Source organism: Scyliorhinus canicula, chromosome 2 (genome assembly GCF_902713615.1).
Source record: "Scyliorhinus canicula chromosome 2, sScyCan1.1, whole genome shotgun sequence".
Taxonomy (NCBI): domain Eukaryota; kingdom Metazoa; phylum Chordata; class Chondrichthyes; order Carcharhiniformes; family Scyliorhinidae; genus Scyliorhinus; species Scyliorhinus canicula.
This window is the reverse complement of record NC_052147.1, coordinates 220,009,312-220,021,998: the sequence shown is the minus strand read 5'-3', so window position 1 is coordinate 220,021,998 and position 12,687 is coordinate 220,009,312. Positions and strand designations below refer to the sequence as shown.

General features: G+C 45.5%; 1 protein-coding gene across 8 annotated transcripts in view; it reads left to right on the top strand.

Annotated features, from left to right (window-relative positions):
* The window catches only part of LOC119961961 (coiled-coil domain-containing protein 148-like), a 226,336-nt gene that overhangs the window by 208,586 nt on the left and 5,063 nt on the right, over nt 1-12,687 (top strand). The window contains exon 16 of one of the 8 annotated variants that reach the window (XM_038789598.1): nt 4,304-4,775. The exons of the other annotated variants lie outside the window; for them this stretch is intronic. The gene's annotated coding sequence lies outside the window, so the exon portion shown is untranslated. Of the gene's footprint in view, nt 1-4,303; nt 4,776-12,687 lie in introns of those variants that run through there. 8 annotated transcript variants of the gene reach the window in all.

The following is a 12,687-nucleotide window of genomic DNA, read 5'->3' as shown; positions in this document are numbered from 1 at the left end:
TTAATGGAGTACAGAAAGTGCAGGATGGAGATTAAGAAAGCAACCATGAGAGTAAAGAGGGATATGAGGAAGCTGGGCTGGCACAAGTAGGGAAAATCCCAAGATATTCTATAAGTATATCAATGGGAAGTGGATAACCAGGAAAAGAGTAGGGCCCATTAGGGACCAAGGGGTAATCTGTGGGTGGAGACAGAAGATATAAGTAGGGTGTTGAATTAATATTTAACATCTGTCTTCACCAAAAGAATGTGGAGATAGCTTTGAAACTCGAGGAGAGAGACTGTGAGGTTCTTGCACAAATTGTCACAGGGAGTGACAAGGTATTGGAGGTGCTGGCAGGCTTAAAAGTGGACAAGTCTCCAGGTCCAGATGAAAGTGTCCCAGAATGTTGTGGGAGGCGAGGGAGAAGATTGCAGGGGCTCTGACCCAAATTTTTTAATTCCTCTTTGACCACGGGGGAGGCACCAGAGGACTGGAGAACAGCTAATGTGGTCTCACTACTTAAGAAAGGCTGTAAAGATAAGCCAGGGAACTACAGACCAGTGAGTCTCGCGTCAGTGGTAAGGAAACTATTGGAGAAAATTCTGAAGGAGAGAATCTATCTCCACTTGGAGATGCAAGGTTTTACCAGGAATAGTCAGCATGGCTTTGTCAGAGGGAGGTCATGCCTAACAAATTTGAATTTTATTGAGCATGTAACCAGGTGGGTAGATGACAGTAGTGCAGTTGATGTAGTTTTACATGGATATCAGCAAAGTCTTTTTGACAAGGTCCCACATGAGTAACTTATAAAGAAGGCAAATGCACATGGAATACAGAGTAACTTGATAAGGTGGATTCAAAATTGGCTTAGCTGTAGGAGACAAAGGGTGATGACAGCACGGTAGCACATTGGTTAGCACTGTTGCTTCACTGCGCCAGGACCCGGGTTTGATTCTCATTTATGTAAATGACATAGATGACTATGTGTAAAAAAATGAAATGAAATGAAAATCGCTTATTGTCACAAGGAGGCTTCAAATGAAGTTACTGTGAAAAGCCCCTAGTCGCCACATTCCGGCGCCTGTTGGGGAGTAGGATCAGGTAGTTTGCGGATGACACAAAGATTGGCCAGGTGGTTAACAGTGAAGTTGAGTCACCTGGGTTACAGGAAGATATAGATGGGATAGTCAAATGGTCAGAAAAGTGGCAGATGGAATTTAACTGTGAAAAATGTGAGGTATATACTTTGAAAGGAACAAATTGACAAGGAAGTATTCAATGAATGGCCTGACACTGGGATGTTCGAGGAACAAAGGAGCCTTGGCATGTTTGTCCACAGATCTCTGAAGACAGAAGGGCAGGTTAATAGGGTGGTCAAAAAGGTATATGGGACACTTGTCTTTACCAATCGGGGAATAGATTACAAAAGCAGGGAGGTCATGTTCGAGTTGTACAGAACTTTGGTGAGGCCACAGTTGGAGTACTGCATGCATTTCTGGTCACCACATTATAGGAAGGATGTGATTGCGTTGGAAGGGGTGCATAGGCGATTCACCAGGATGTTGCCTGGGATGGAACATATAAGTTATGAAGGTAAGTCGGATAGGCTTGTATTGTTTTTGCTGGAGCAGAGAAGTCGGGGGGGGTCATGGCCGGGGGGTATTGGGGAGCAGCTGTTCCTGTTGGTTAACGGGCCAGTTACAAGGGGACAAGAGGTCAGGAGGTTTGGGGGATTTTTTTAATATAAATTTAGAGTACCTAATTTATTTTTTCCAATTAAGGGACAATTTAGCGTGGCCAATCCACCTAGCCTCCAAATCTTTGTGTTGTGGGGTGAAACCCACGCAAACATGGGGAGAATGTGCAAACTCCACATGGACAGTAACCCAGGACCAGGATCGAACCTGGGACTTTGGTGCCGTGAGACAGCAGTGCTAACCACTGTGCCACCGTGCTGCCTTAGGTTTGTAAGGATTTGAGGAAAACATTTTTACCCAGAGGGTGGTGACGGTCTGGAATCCACTGCCTCGTAGAGGCGGGTTGCCGCTCATCCATTAAAAAGTACCTGGATGAGCACTTGGCACGTCATAACATTCAAGGCTATGGGCCAACTGCGGGCAAATGGGATTAGGTAGGCTGGTCAGGTGTCTTTCATGCATCAGTGCATACTCATGGGCCAAAGGGCCTCTTCTGCACTGTATTATTCTGTGATTATCTACTTTTCATGTAGAATGTATTCAGGATCTTTTACTGAGAACTGAAATTAGGACCAATGGAATGGGGTAGAGAAAATTGTAGTCGGAAGTATGTGATTGCACTGGAAGGGGTGTCGAGGCAATTCGCCAAGGCTACACAGTATGGGGTAATACAGATCTAATTAATTACTCAAGCTCGCCAACTTTACTGAATTATTTGAAAAAGTAACAAAAAAAATTAAAATGCAGTTTATGTATATTTTCAAAATTATTTGATGTGGCATCACTTAAGAGGCATCACATGGCAAAACATGTTGAATTAAGGGAAATGTAGTTACGTGGAAAGAGATCCAAGGGCAGGGAATAAAAGGAGTTCATTGGAATAGAAATGTATAAGTGCTGCTCTTATTAATGATAAAATAACATTAAAAGTAGGCTGGTCTAGTTTGCTGTATGAATAATCTGGATTTAGGAATTTATGGAATAATATAAAAAATTGCTGATGGCATAAAATTGAAGGATGATGGCAAATCTTGACAAAGGTTAGGAAAGACCACAGAGGAATATAGACAGGTGAACAACCTGGCTGATGAAGGTCAATTGTAGAAAAGTGCAGAAACAGAGGGAACTTGCAGGTTTATATGAGGATTATTAAAATGGCAGTACCACTAGGTAAGACTTAAAAAATCCTAAATGGATGATGTAGAAACCAGGAGAGTGGTTCTGGATATAGGAATGCAAGTAGGATGTCAAAATCTGAGATTTGTGGACAGATTATGGCAGAATGGGCAGGAAGGGTGCATGGATGAAGCGTTCTATTGCTTCAGCACCACAGCCTATGGAGCCGCCCCCCAGTGGTAATGGCCACTTCTATTGATTCTGACGACATTGCTGGAGGGTTCATCCCTCCATTTACTTGGGCCTGCTTTGCTGGCACCAACATATTGAATTAAAATCCTACCTGATTTTTGACGGTGCATCGATATGGAGACAACTTTGTTTTCTCTATTGGCACTGCTGCCAAGCCGCCTACCACCTGATTGGGCAAGCAGCTCTGAAAGGCCCACCACCATCTTCAATTGGATGGCAGGTCAAGTTGTGGCCATAATGTTCCATTCAGGATCCTGATTTGATTTGATTTGATACATTGCCAAATGTACCGAAATACAGTGAAAAGTATTTTTCTGCGGCTAATGTAATGTACACAGTATGTACATAGTAGACAGTAAAAAATTTCGAGGGCTAAGGACGAAATTACAGTGCTAGCAGCAGGACAGCTTAGAATGAGGAAAAGATCTTGCCAGAGTTAATGTTTCAGGTCAATGGCATTGCATCAGAACGGAAGCTGTCTGTGGAGAGGGAAACTGGGTTAACGTTTCATCCCATTACCATTTTGAAGAAAGGTCACAACCTGAAATAGTGGGCAGAATCTTGTGGAGACGTTTGGGGTTTCGGCTGCTGGCTGAAGTTGGCGAGACTCCTGTGTACCTCCTCTCACGAAGGCCAATTACATGTTGTGCCATTCAGGCAAGCCAGTGCTGGGGCCTACTCCCAGCATCAAGGGCCACCAGAACTGGAAATGCCTCCTGTTGGAAACTGGCAATCAGAGGCTGGCAGCTTTTCTGTACTTGGGAAATGTCGGCTGCTGCTGGCACTACATTCACCTGAGGCTTTGGAGGGACAAGGTACAGGTGAGTGATGGCGGAAAGGAATCATGGAGTATGGGTTACAGAGGAAGGGGACAGAGGGTACAGCAGGCAAGGCAAGTATGGCTCTCAGTGGGCCCTCCTTCCTGAATCCGGGTCCTTCAGTCACTGAGTGTCTTTGAACGAGGCTCACCTGGGCGTATGTAAATAAACATGCCAGGGTCTTTTCGTTACGCTCTCCAAATGGTGAGACCCCCCTTGCCACTGGGTTAATACCAGCAGCAGGATGAGCCCCTTAATTGGGCATTGAGTCCTCAATTGAGTTGGAAAGCTTTCACACCATGCACTTAATCGGGGCGGGTGGGAAGGTGGTAGAGTCCCCATCTGCCACCCTCCCATGTGATTAAATGCACCCCGTCACCAAACTCACCATGGGGAGACTCAAGATTGCACCTGTTAACCTTATTTCTCTCTCCACAGATGCTGCCAGCCCACTCAGGATTTCCTCCCATTCTTTGTCATATTTCCAGCATCTGCAGTATTTTGTATTTGGATTTTTTTATCTTGTGTGTAAATGTTTGAATCTTGTTTCAGCAGGATTTGAATATGAAAGGGTAATGAATACTGTGAATATTATTACATATTTGTTTTCATTTTCAAATATTTAGTAGAACTATTGTATTATGTATGACCTTCAGGATTTCATTAGCTGATAGCATATTTTGTATGCAATGGTGCATAATATATCTCCCATATTTTAGAGTGAAACATACTTTATTTTACATGAACAAAAGAACATACATTTACACGTAATTAAAAATATTAATTATGCCAGATATTTAGCAGCAATTGTGAAAATATGCTACTTTTCAACTGCCAAATGGGACCTGCTATATTTAAAAATTGGGTTTTGTCATTAATGCAGCAGAAATAAATTGAGATTAGTAAGGCATTTGCATGTCATTGATAATCATATCACAGGCACAAGATCCATTTTCATGTACAATTTATATAACTCTGTAAGGCACTGAAACTTTCCTGCATTGTGAAGATGATGTGTTACAGTTTAAGACATGCCCACACAGAGAAAACTATTCATGGCAAGATGTGTGATGCACTGGAATGGTACCTCCAGCAACAAAAAATGTATTAAGCTGCTTTGAAGCTAAAAGTTGAAACATTTGCTAACTTTTCAAATAACTGTGCTACAAATGAGAGAGTTCAGTGTCAGTGAAAAACTGGTGTGAGAATGGAAGAAGAACAAAATGGCAAAACCTAATGTGCCATCAGAAGAGGGACCAACCACTGGACTGATCTTGAGAATAAGAAGCAGAGCAATACTTTTTAGTGTACCTCGGTACATGTGACAATAAATCAAATCCAATCCAATTCAATCCAAGAATCATGGATTGGAATGGGTCCTTGGAAATTGTTGGAATGATTCCATTGTCACAAAAAATGCAATGACCTCGAGTCCAGCAAAGATTTCACGCCAGTAGCTAGTTAGCTTTATGAAACAAAAAGGCTGGTATTGCAACAGAAGACCGAGATTGCCCAGAGACTACCACGAGACCTTGATGCCAAAATGACCAGTTTCCAGTGATGCATCATTAGATAGCGACAAAAACACAAGTAACTGTTAAGTCACATCGACAACATGGATGACGTAACCATGAATTTCTATATACCCAACAGCCAAACCGTGGAGTGGAAAAGTTTGAAAACAGTTCGAGTGAAAAAGTCAGGACATGAGAAGACAAAATTCTCAGTGGTATTAGTCTGCATGGTTGGCTGAATGAAATGAAAAAGCCTTTGGTAATTTTCAAATGCATGCCATGCTGAAAATCATGAGAGGGATTCTCCGGTCTGTCAGATGCGTTTTCCGGTGCTGCTCACCCCCACTGGCAGCGGCATTCTCCTTTCCCACAGCCGGCCAATGGAGTTTCCCATTGTGGCCACCCCACGCCGTCGGGAAACCCATAGGCGTGAGTGCTCTGTCGGCGGACTGGAGGATCCCACAGATGGAGAATTTCACTGCAGGTTTTCTGCAGCAGTTTTTGTGAATGTCCTTGACAGTGTTTGGGTAGATGAGGATGGAGTGAAGATAGGGATCAATAACTAACAGGAAGAAGCGCGCATCAATAAGGCGTCTTTCTTTCTCAAGTTGGAGGGCAGTAGCTAGTGGAGTGTCACAGGGATCAGTATTGGTACCACAGTTCTTCACAATATCTACTAATGATTTGATGGAAAGAACAGAGTGTATTGGGACCATATTTGCAGATACAAATGTGGAGGGAAGGCAGATATTGCAAGGAAGATATAAATAGGTTACAGAGAAATATTGATAGGTTAAATGAGTAGACAGAAAATTGACAAATGGAATTCAATGTGGGAAAATGTGAGATTGTTCATTTTGGAACAAAGAACAAAAAGGCGGATTGTTATTTAAATGGAGAGAGACTGCAGAAAGCTGTAGCACGAAGAGAGTTGGGTGCGCGCCTTGTTCATGAAACCCAGAAAGTTAGCATTCAGGTGCAGAAGGTCATAGGAAAGGCGACTGAATTGCTAGCTTTTATTTCAAGAAGGCAGCACGGAGGCTCAGTGGGTAGCACTATTGCTTCACAGCGCCAGGGTCCCAGGTTCGAATCCCGGCTTGGGTCACTGTCTGTGCGGCATCTGCATGTTCTCCCCGTTTCTGCGTGGGTTTCCTCCGGGTACTCCGGTTCCCTCCCGCAAAGTCCCGAAGGATGTGGGGCTGGATTCTCCGTACCCCGATAGCGAAATCACGTTCGGCGGAGAATCCAGTTTCCCGCATGAAATCGGGACCGGCGCCTGTTCAGCGATTCTCTGCCCCCGAAAAGTGGCGTACTCGGGGAGTATGCCGCGCCAATTATCTACCGCCTGAGGCCATTCCCTGAGGCTCGCGACCGGCCAAATACCCGACGGCGTGGACAACCCATGGTCCTGCCGTTCGCGATACTTGCGAGGGGGCTGTGGACTCAGTCCGCGATCACCACCATCAGAGGGCAGGTGGGCCTTATTCGGGACTGGGGTATTTTTGAGCGAGCGGTTCGCGTCGGGCACGCGGCCGATCGGGGACACTATTTCCGCAGTCCAGGTCCGCGGTCTGTTTCCACCATGGAGCATGCGCAGCAGCTGGAGGCCGCCGCCAAGTGCATGCACAGCCTATGACCTGGAAGTGCGGGGGACCGTATTGGCAGCTGGAGGTGCGAGCTCCACAACAGCTGCTTCCTGGCCCCCTGCAAGGCTCTGAAGCAGTGGCCTTTTGACACCAGTTTTTCTGGTGTATAAGACCACACTTTTCACGACAGCGTGGGGACATGGTCCCTGAAACGGAGAATCCAGCCCATGCTGTTAGGTAATTTGGACATTCTTTATTCTCCCTCTGTGTACCCGAACAGGTGCCAGAATATGGCGACCAGGGGCTTTTCACAGTATCTTCATTGCAGTGTTAATGTAAGCCTACTTGTGACAATAAAGATTATAAAAGTAATGAAATGTTGCTGCAATTGCGAGGTCCTAGTGAGGCCACATTTAGAATACTGTGTATAGTTTTGGTCCCCTTATTTAAGGAAAGTTGCATTATTATTGGAGACATTACAGAGGAGGATTACCAGATCACAGATATGGAGCGACTGCCATTTGAGGAAAAATTAACAGGTTGGGTCTGTATTCCTTCGAGTTTAGAAGAAAGAGAGGTGATATAATTGAGGCATATAAGATTCTTAAGGGGCTAGACAGGGTAAATGTTAGGAAGATATTTCCATTTGTGGAAGAGTGGAAGACTAGAGGGCATAGTCACAGAATAAGGGGGTGCTCATTTAAGGCAGATTTGAGGAAGAATTTCTTCTCTCAAAGAGTGGTGAATCTTTGGAATTCTTTATACCAGGAAGCTGTGGATGCCGAGTCCCTGAACATTTTCACGGCTGACAGCAATAGCTTTTTAGTCAGTAGGGGAATTAAGGGTTATGAAAGAAGGCAGGAAAGTGGACTTAGTAAGTGTTAGATCAGCAATGACCTTTGTTGAGCATCTGGGAATACATTTATGCTGATCCTGCATCATGTGATGTGTAGTGACATCAGTAGAGTGCGCAGGTTTTGAGCAGTTCACCATCTTGATTGTATGAGCAACACCCTTAATAAACCTCTCATCGTGTTTTACAAGAATTCAGAGTGTGGAGCAAAAAATAAATATAACTATCTTATTAAATGGCGGAGCAAGCAAGAAGTGCTGAATATTCTGCTCCTGTTTCTGACTTTGATTCCGTGTTCCATCACGCCGGCGGATGCTCCATTCTCGTTGCAGTGAATGGAGATTTGGCTGAATGCCAAATTCTTTGTCCTCGCTGGCAGTGGTAGCAAGGACACCTCACAACGGAGAACCCTGCCCCCTATTTCTTATGGTCTTCTTATGATGCGTGGAATCCGTCTAAGAATTAGTGTGGAGACTATTCAAATCCCATATAACTGATGAGATAAAGAGGTACCCATGAAGAAATAATATCAACCTTGCAATTATACCAGGGGTCTAACATCCGTGGTTCAGTCATTGGATGCATAGTTCAACAAGTCATTTAAAGATCATGAGCGGGTTTCTCCATTTGTGAGACAAAGTGTTGACGCCGGCGCAGAATTTGTGAACTTTCACGACAACAAAACTGGCACCGAACTTGGATCAATTCAGCGACTGTGGAGGGGCTAGCACCAGTGGCACGTGGAACACTATCGATTCCAATGAAAAACGGTGCGGGATTCACCAGGTCCATGATTGACAGTTGGGCGGCTGGCAAACTGTAGCCGCATATGCACATTACAATCCCCACACATACTCATCCCAACAAGATAGCACTGGCTCTGCTGGAGCGTGCCCATACAGTGATTGGTTGGCTGGGGCCAGAGGGCACCTAGGGGAGTGGCTTGATGGCGGGACCCATACGTTCCGTGGCCCTAAGATCACAATGGGCTGTCAGCAGTGTGCGCAACTGCATGGCTGCCTTTCCGGCTGTGGCAATGGTGTTCCGTGCCCGTCCACCCTGACCACACAGGCCACCTGCTGGCCACCCCCTGCTACTCCCCACTGGCCCTGGCAGAAGACCGCTAGCCAGCGGCACAACTGCCAGCAAAATATGGTGATGTTGACCACTTTCTGTACCCTCTCTCTCCCCCTCAGCGGCCACGATGCTGGTTTCATGATTTTTAAAAGCACAAGTGAACTGCGCTGTTGGGAACTTGGCTCACCGGAGGCGGAGAATCGCGGAAGCCCCGGAGAATACCGGCTCCGGCCCATTAATGATATGCAAAGGGTGTTTACTGTACATGCGTTCCAGACCACATTGATGCTGCTGTCGAAGTGACGGAGAATTTTGATTTGCCGTCAAATCAACGCCTGCCTCGATTTAGGCGTCTGAACCAATCACATTTCCCACTTTCAACATCAGCCAACAGAGAATCCTGGCCCACATTTGCACCATATGGAGTAGGTAGATGGCTGACAGACAAAAAACTTTACAAAGAGTGGAAATATATACAATGCCCCACTTGATATTTTGTGTGCTTTGTTATGATGCTAGCTGATGTTGCTATGGGACAAATCAAATTCCAGGGTGGAAAATGGCCTGATAGATCTATTAGGGTTCTTCACATTAAAGCCCTTATTTGCCCTTTATGTTTTTTGCTGTTATCATTTCGATCCATACGTGCTTAATGGACATGTATCTTTAAGTCAAACAGCTTCAAAAGGTTGCAACACTATATATGGTATTATTTTTCGAGCAACAGAACTCAGACTTTGTGGCACCTGAGAAATGGTGCGGGACTTGGTTTGATTGGTTCGCTGGTGGCCAATGAATTTGCCAAAAGGCAGTTTTCTGCATGGTAAAAAGTGGTGATTGGGTCCGGCCTCAGTGGAATGTTTTCCAGAACGTAAGGAAAGCAGAGTAGAGAGCTGGACACTCAAGGAAGAAGGAGCTGTGAGTGCCTGCTCTTCTCTCTCTCTTTCGCTCTGTCTCTCTCCCTCGATTGATTGATTGATATTTATTGTCACATGTACCGAAGTACAATGAAAAGTATTTTTCTGCGACCAAATGAGCATACACAGTACGTACATAGTAGACAAAAGAATAATCGACAGAGTACATTGCCAAATAGTACATCAACCAATAGTGATTAATTACAGTGCAGAACAAGGATCAAACAAGAGCAGCATAGGGTGTCATGAATATGTTCTTACAGGGAACAGACCAGTCCAAGGGAGAGTCGTTGAGGAGTCTGGTAGCTGTGGGGAAGAAACTGTTCCTATGTCTGGATGTGCAGGTCTTCAGACTTCTGTATCTCCTGCCTGATAAAAGGGTCTGGAAGAGGGCAAAGCCTGGGTATGAGGGGCTCTGACAATGCTGTCTGCCTTCCTGAAGCAGCGGGAGGTCTATACAGAATCAATGTGGGGGTGGCAAGCTTGTGTGATGCATTGGGCTGAGTTCACCACGCTCTGCAGTTTCTTGCGATCTTGGGCCGAACAGTTGCCAGACCAGGCTGTGATGCAGCTGGATAGGATGTTCTCTATCGCACATCTGTAAAAGTTTGTGAGGGTCGATGCAGACATGCCAAATTTCTTTAGCCTCCATAGGAAGTAGAGGCGTTGTTGGGCTTTCCTGACTGTTGCATCAACACAAGTGGACCAGGACAGAATATTGGTGATGGTGACCCCCAGGAACATAAAGCTATCCACCATCTCCACTCCGGAGCCATTGATGGGAGTGTGTGTCATACTACGTTTCCTGAAGTCGATGATCAGTTCCTTGTTGTTTCTGACATTTAGGGAGAGGTTGATTTTAGTGCACCATGCAACCAAGTGATCTACCTCCCTTCTGTAGTCTGAATCAGTGTTGTTTGAGGTACGACCCACCACAGTCATATCATCTGCAAACTTATAGATTGAATTGGAGTTGAATTTTGCCGCAGTCATGTGTGGAGGGAGTACAGCAGAGGGCTGAGCACACAACCTTACAGGACCCTGGTGTTAAGGACTATTGTGGAGGAGGTGCTGTTACCTATCCTGACCGATTGTGGTCTGTTGGTGAGGATGTGAAGGACCCAGCTGCACAAGGAGGGGTCAAGTCCAAGGTTGCAGAGTTTGGTTATTAGTCTTGTCGGGATGATGGTGTTGAAGGCGGAGCTGTAATCTATGAACAGCAGTCTGACATTTTATTGATTGTCGGGCCAGAGAGATAGCATCTGCTGTGGATCGGTTGCCACGGTAGGCGAACTGCAATGGTTCGAGACCATCTGGGAGGCTGGAGTTGATCGGTCTCATGACGAGCCTCTCAAAGCATCTCATGATAACAGATGTCAAGGCCACCGGTCGGTGGTCATTGAGACACGCTACCTTGTTGTTCTTTGTTACTGGTAGTATGGTGGTCTTCTTGAAGCAGGTGGGGACCTCAGAGTGGAGAAGTGAGGTGTTGAAGATATCTGCGAATACAGGCTCTTTGAGTGCTCGCCCAGGGACTCCGTTGGGGCCCGTTGCTTTCCGCAGGTTTATTTTCAAAAAGGCAGCTCTTACCTCCGAGGCTGTAATAGTGGGTATGGGTGTGTCCAATGACTCCACCTCGGACTGATCTGTTCCCTGTAAGAACACTATTCACAATGCCCTATGCTGCTCTTGCTCATGTATTTGCTTTGTTTGGCCCCTGGTTCCACACTGTAACCAATCACTGTTTGTCGATGTACCATTTGTCAATGTTCTCTGTTGATTAGTTGTGTGTGGAGTCCGAGGAGATAGGAGAGGTGCTAAATGAATATTTTTCGTCAGTATTCACACAGGAAAAAGAAAATGTTGTCAAGGAGAATACTGAGATACAGGCTACTAGACTAGAGGGCTTGAGTTCATAAGGAGGAGGTGTTAGCAATTCTGGAAAGTGTGAAAATAGATAAGTCCCCTCGGCCAAATGGGATTTATCCTAGGATTCTCTGGGAAGCTAGGGAGGACATTGATCTTTGATCAATTGGCTTTGATCTTTATGTCGTCATTGTCTACAGGAATAGTGCCACAAGACTGGTGGATAGCAAATGTTGTCTCCTTGTTCAAGAAGGGGAGTAGAGACAACCCCGTTAACTATAGACCAGTGAGCCTTACTTCTGCTGTGGGCAAAGTCTTGGAAAGGTTTATAACAAATAGGATTTATAATCACCTAGAAAGGAATAATTTGATTAGGGATAGTCAACACGGTTTTGTGAAGGGTAGGTTGTGCCTCACAAACCTTATTGAGTTCTTTGAGAAGGTGACCAAACAGGTGGACGAGGGTAAAGCAGGGGCAGCACGGTAGCATTGTGGATAGCACAATTGCTTCACAGCTCCAGGGTCCCAGGTTCGATTCCGGCTTGGGTCACTGTCTGTGCGGAGTCTGCACATCCTCCCCGTGTGTGCGTGGGTTTCCTCCGGGTTCTCCGGTTTCCTCCCACAGTCCAAAGATGTGCAGGTTAGGTGGATTGGCCATGATAAATTGCCCTTAGTGTCCAAAATTGCCCTTAGTGTTGGGTGGGGTTACTGGGTTATGGGGATAGGGTGGGGGTGTTCACCTTGGGTAGGGTGCTCTTTCCAAGAGCCGGTGCCGACTCGATCGGCCGAATGGCCTCCTTCTGCACTGTAAATTCTATGATAATCTATGATATGGATTACAGTAAAGCGTTTGATGAGGTTCCCCACGGTAGGCTACTGCAGAAAATACGGAGGCATGGGATTCAGGGTGATTTAGCAGTTTGGATCAGAAATTGGCTCGCTGTAAGAAGACAGAGGGTGGTGGTTTATGGGAAATGTTCAGCCTGGAGTTCAGTTACTAATGGTGTAC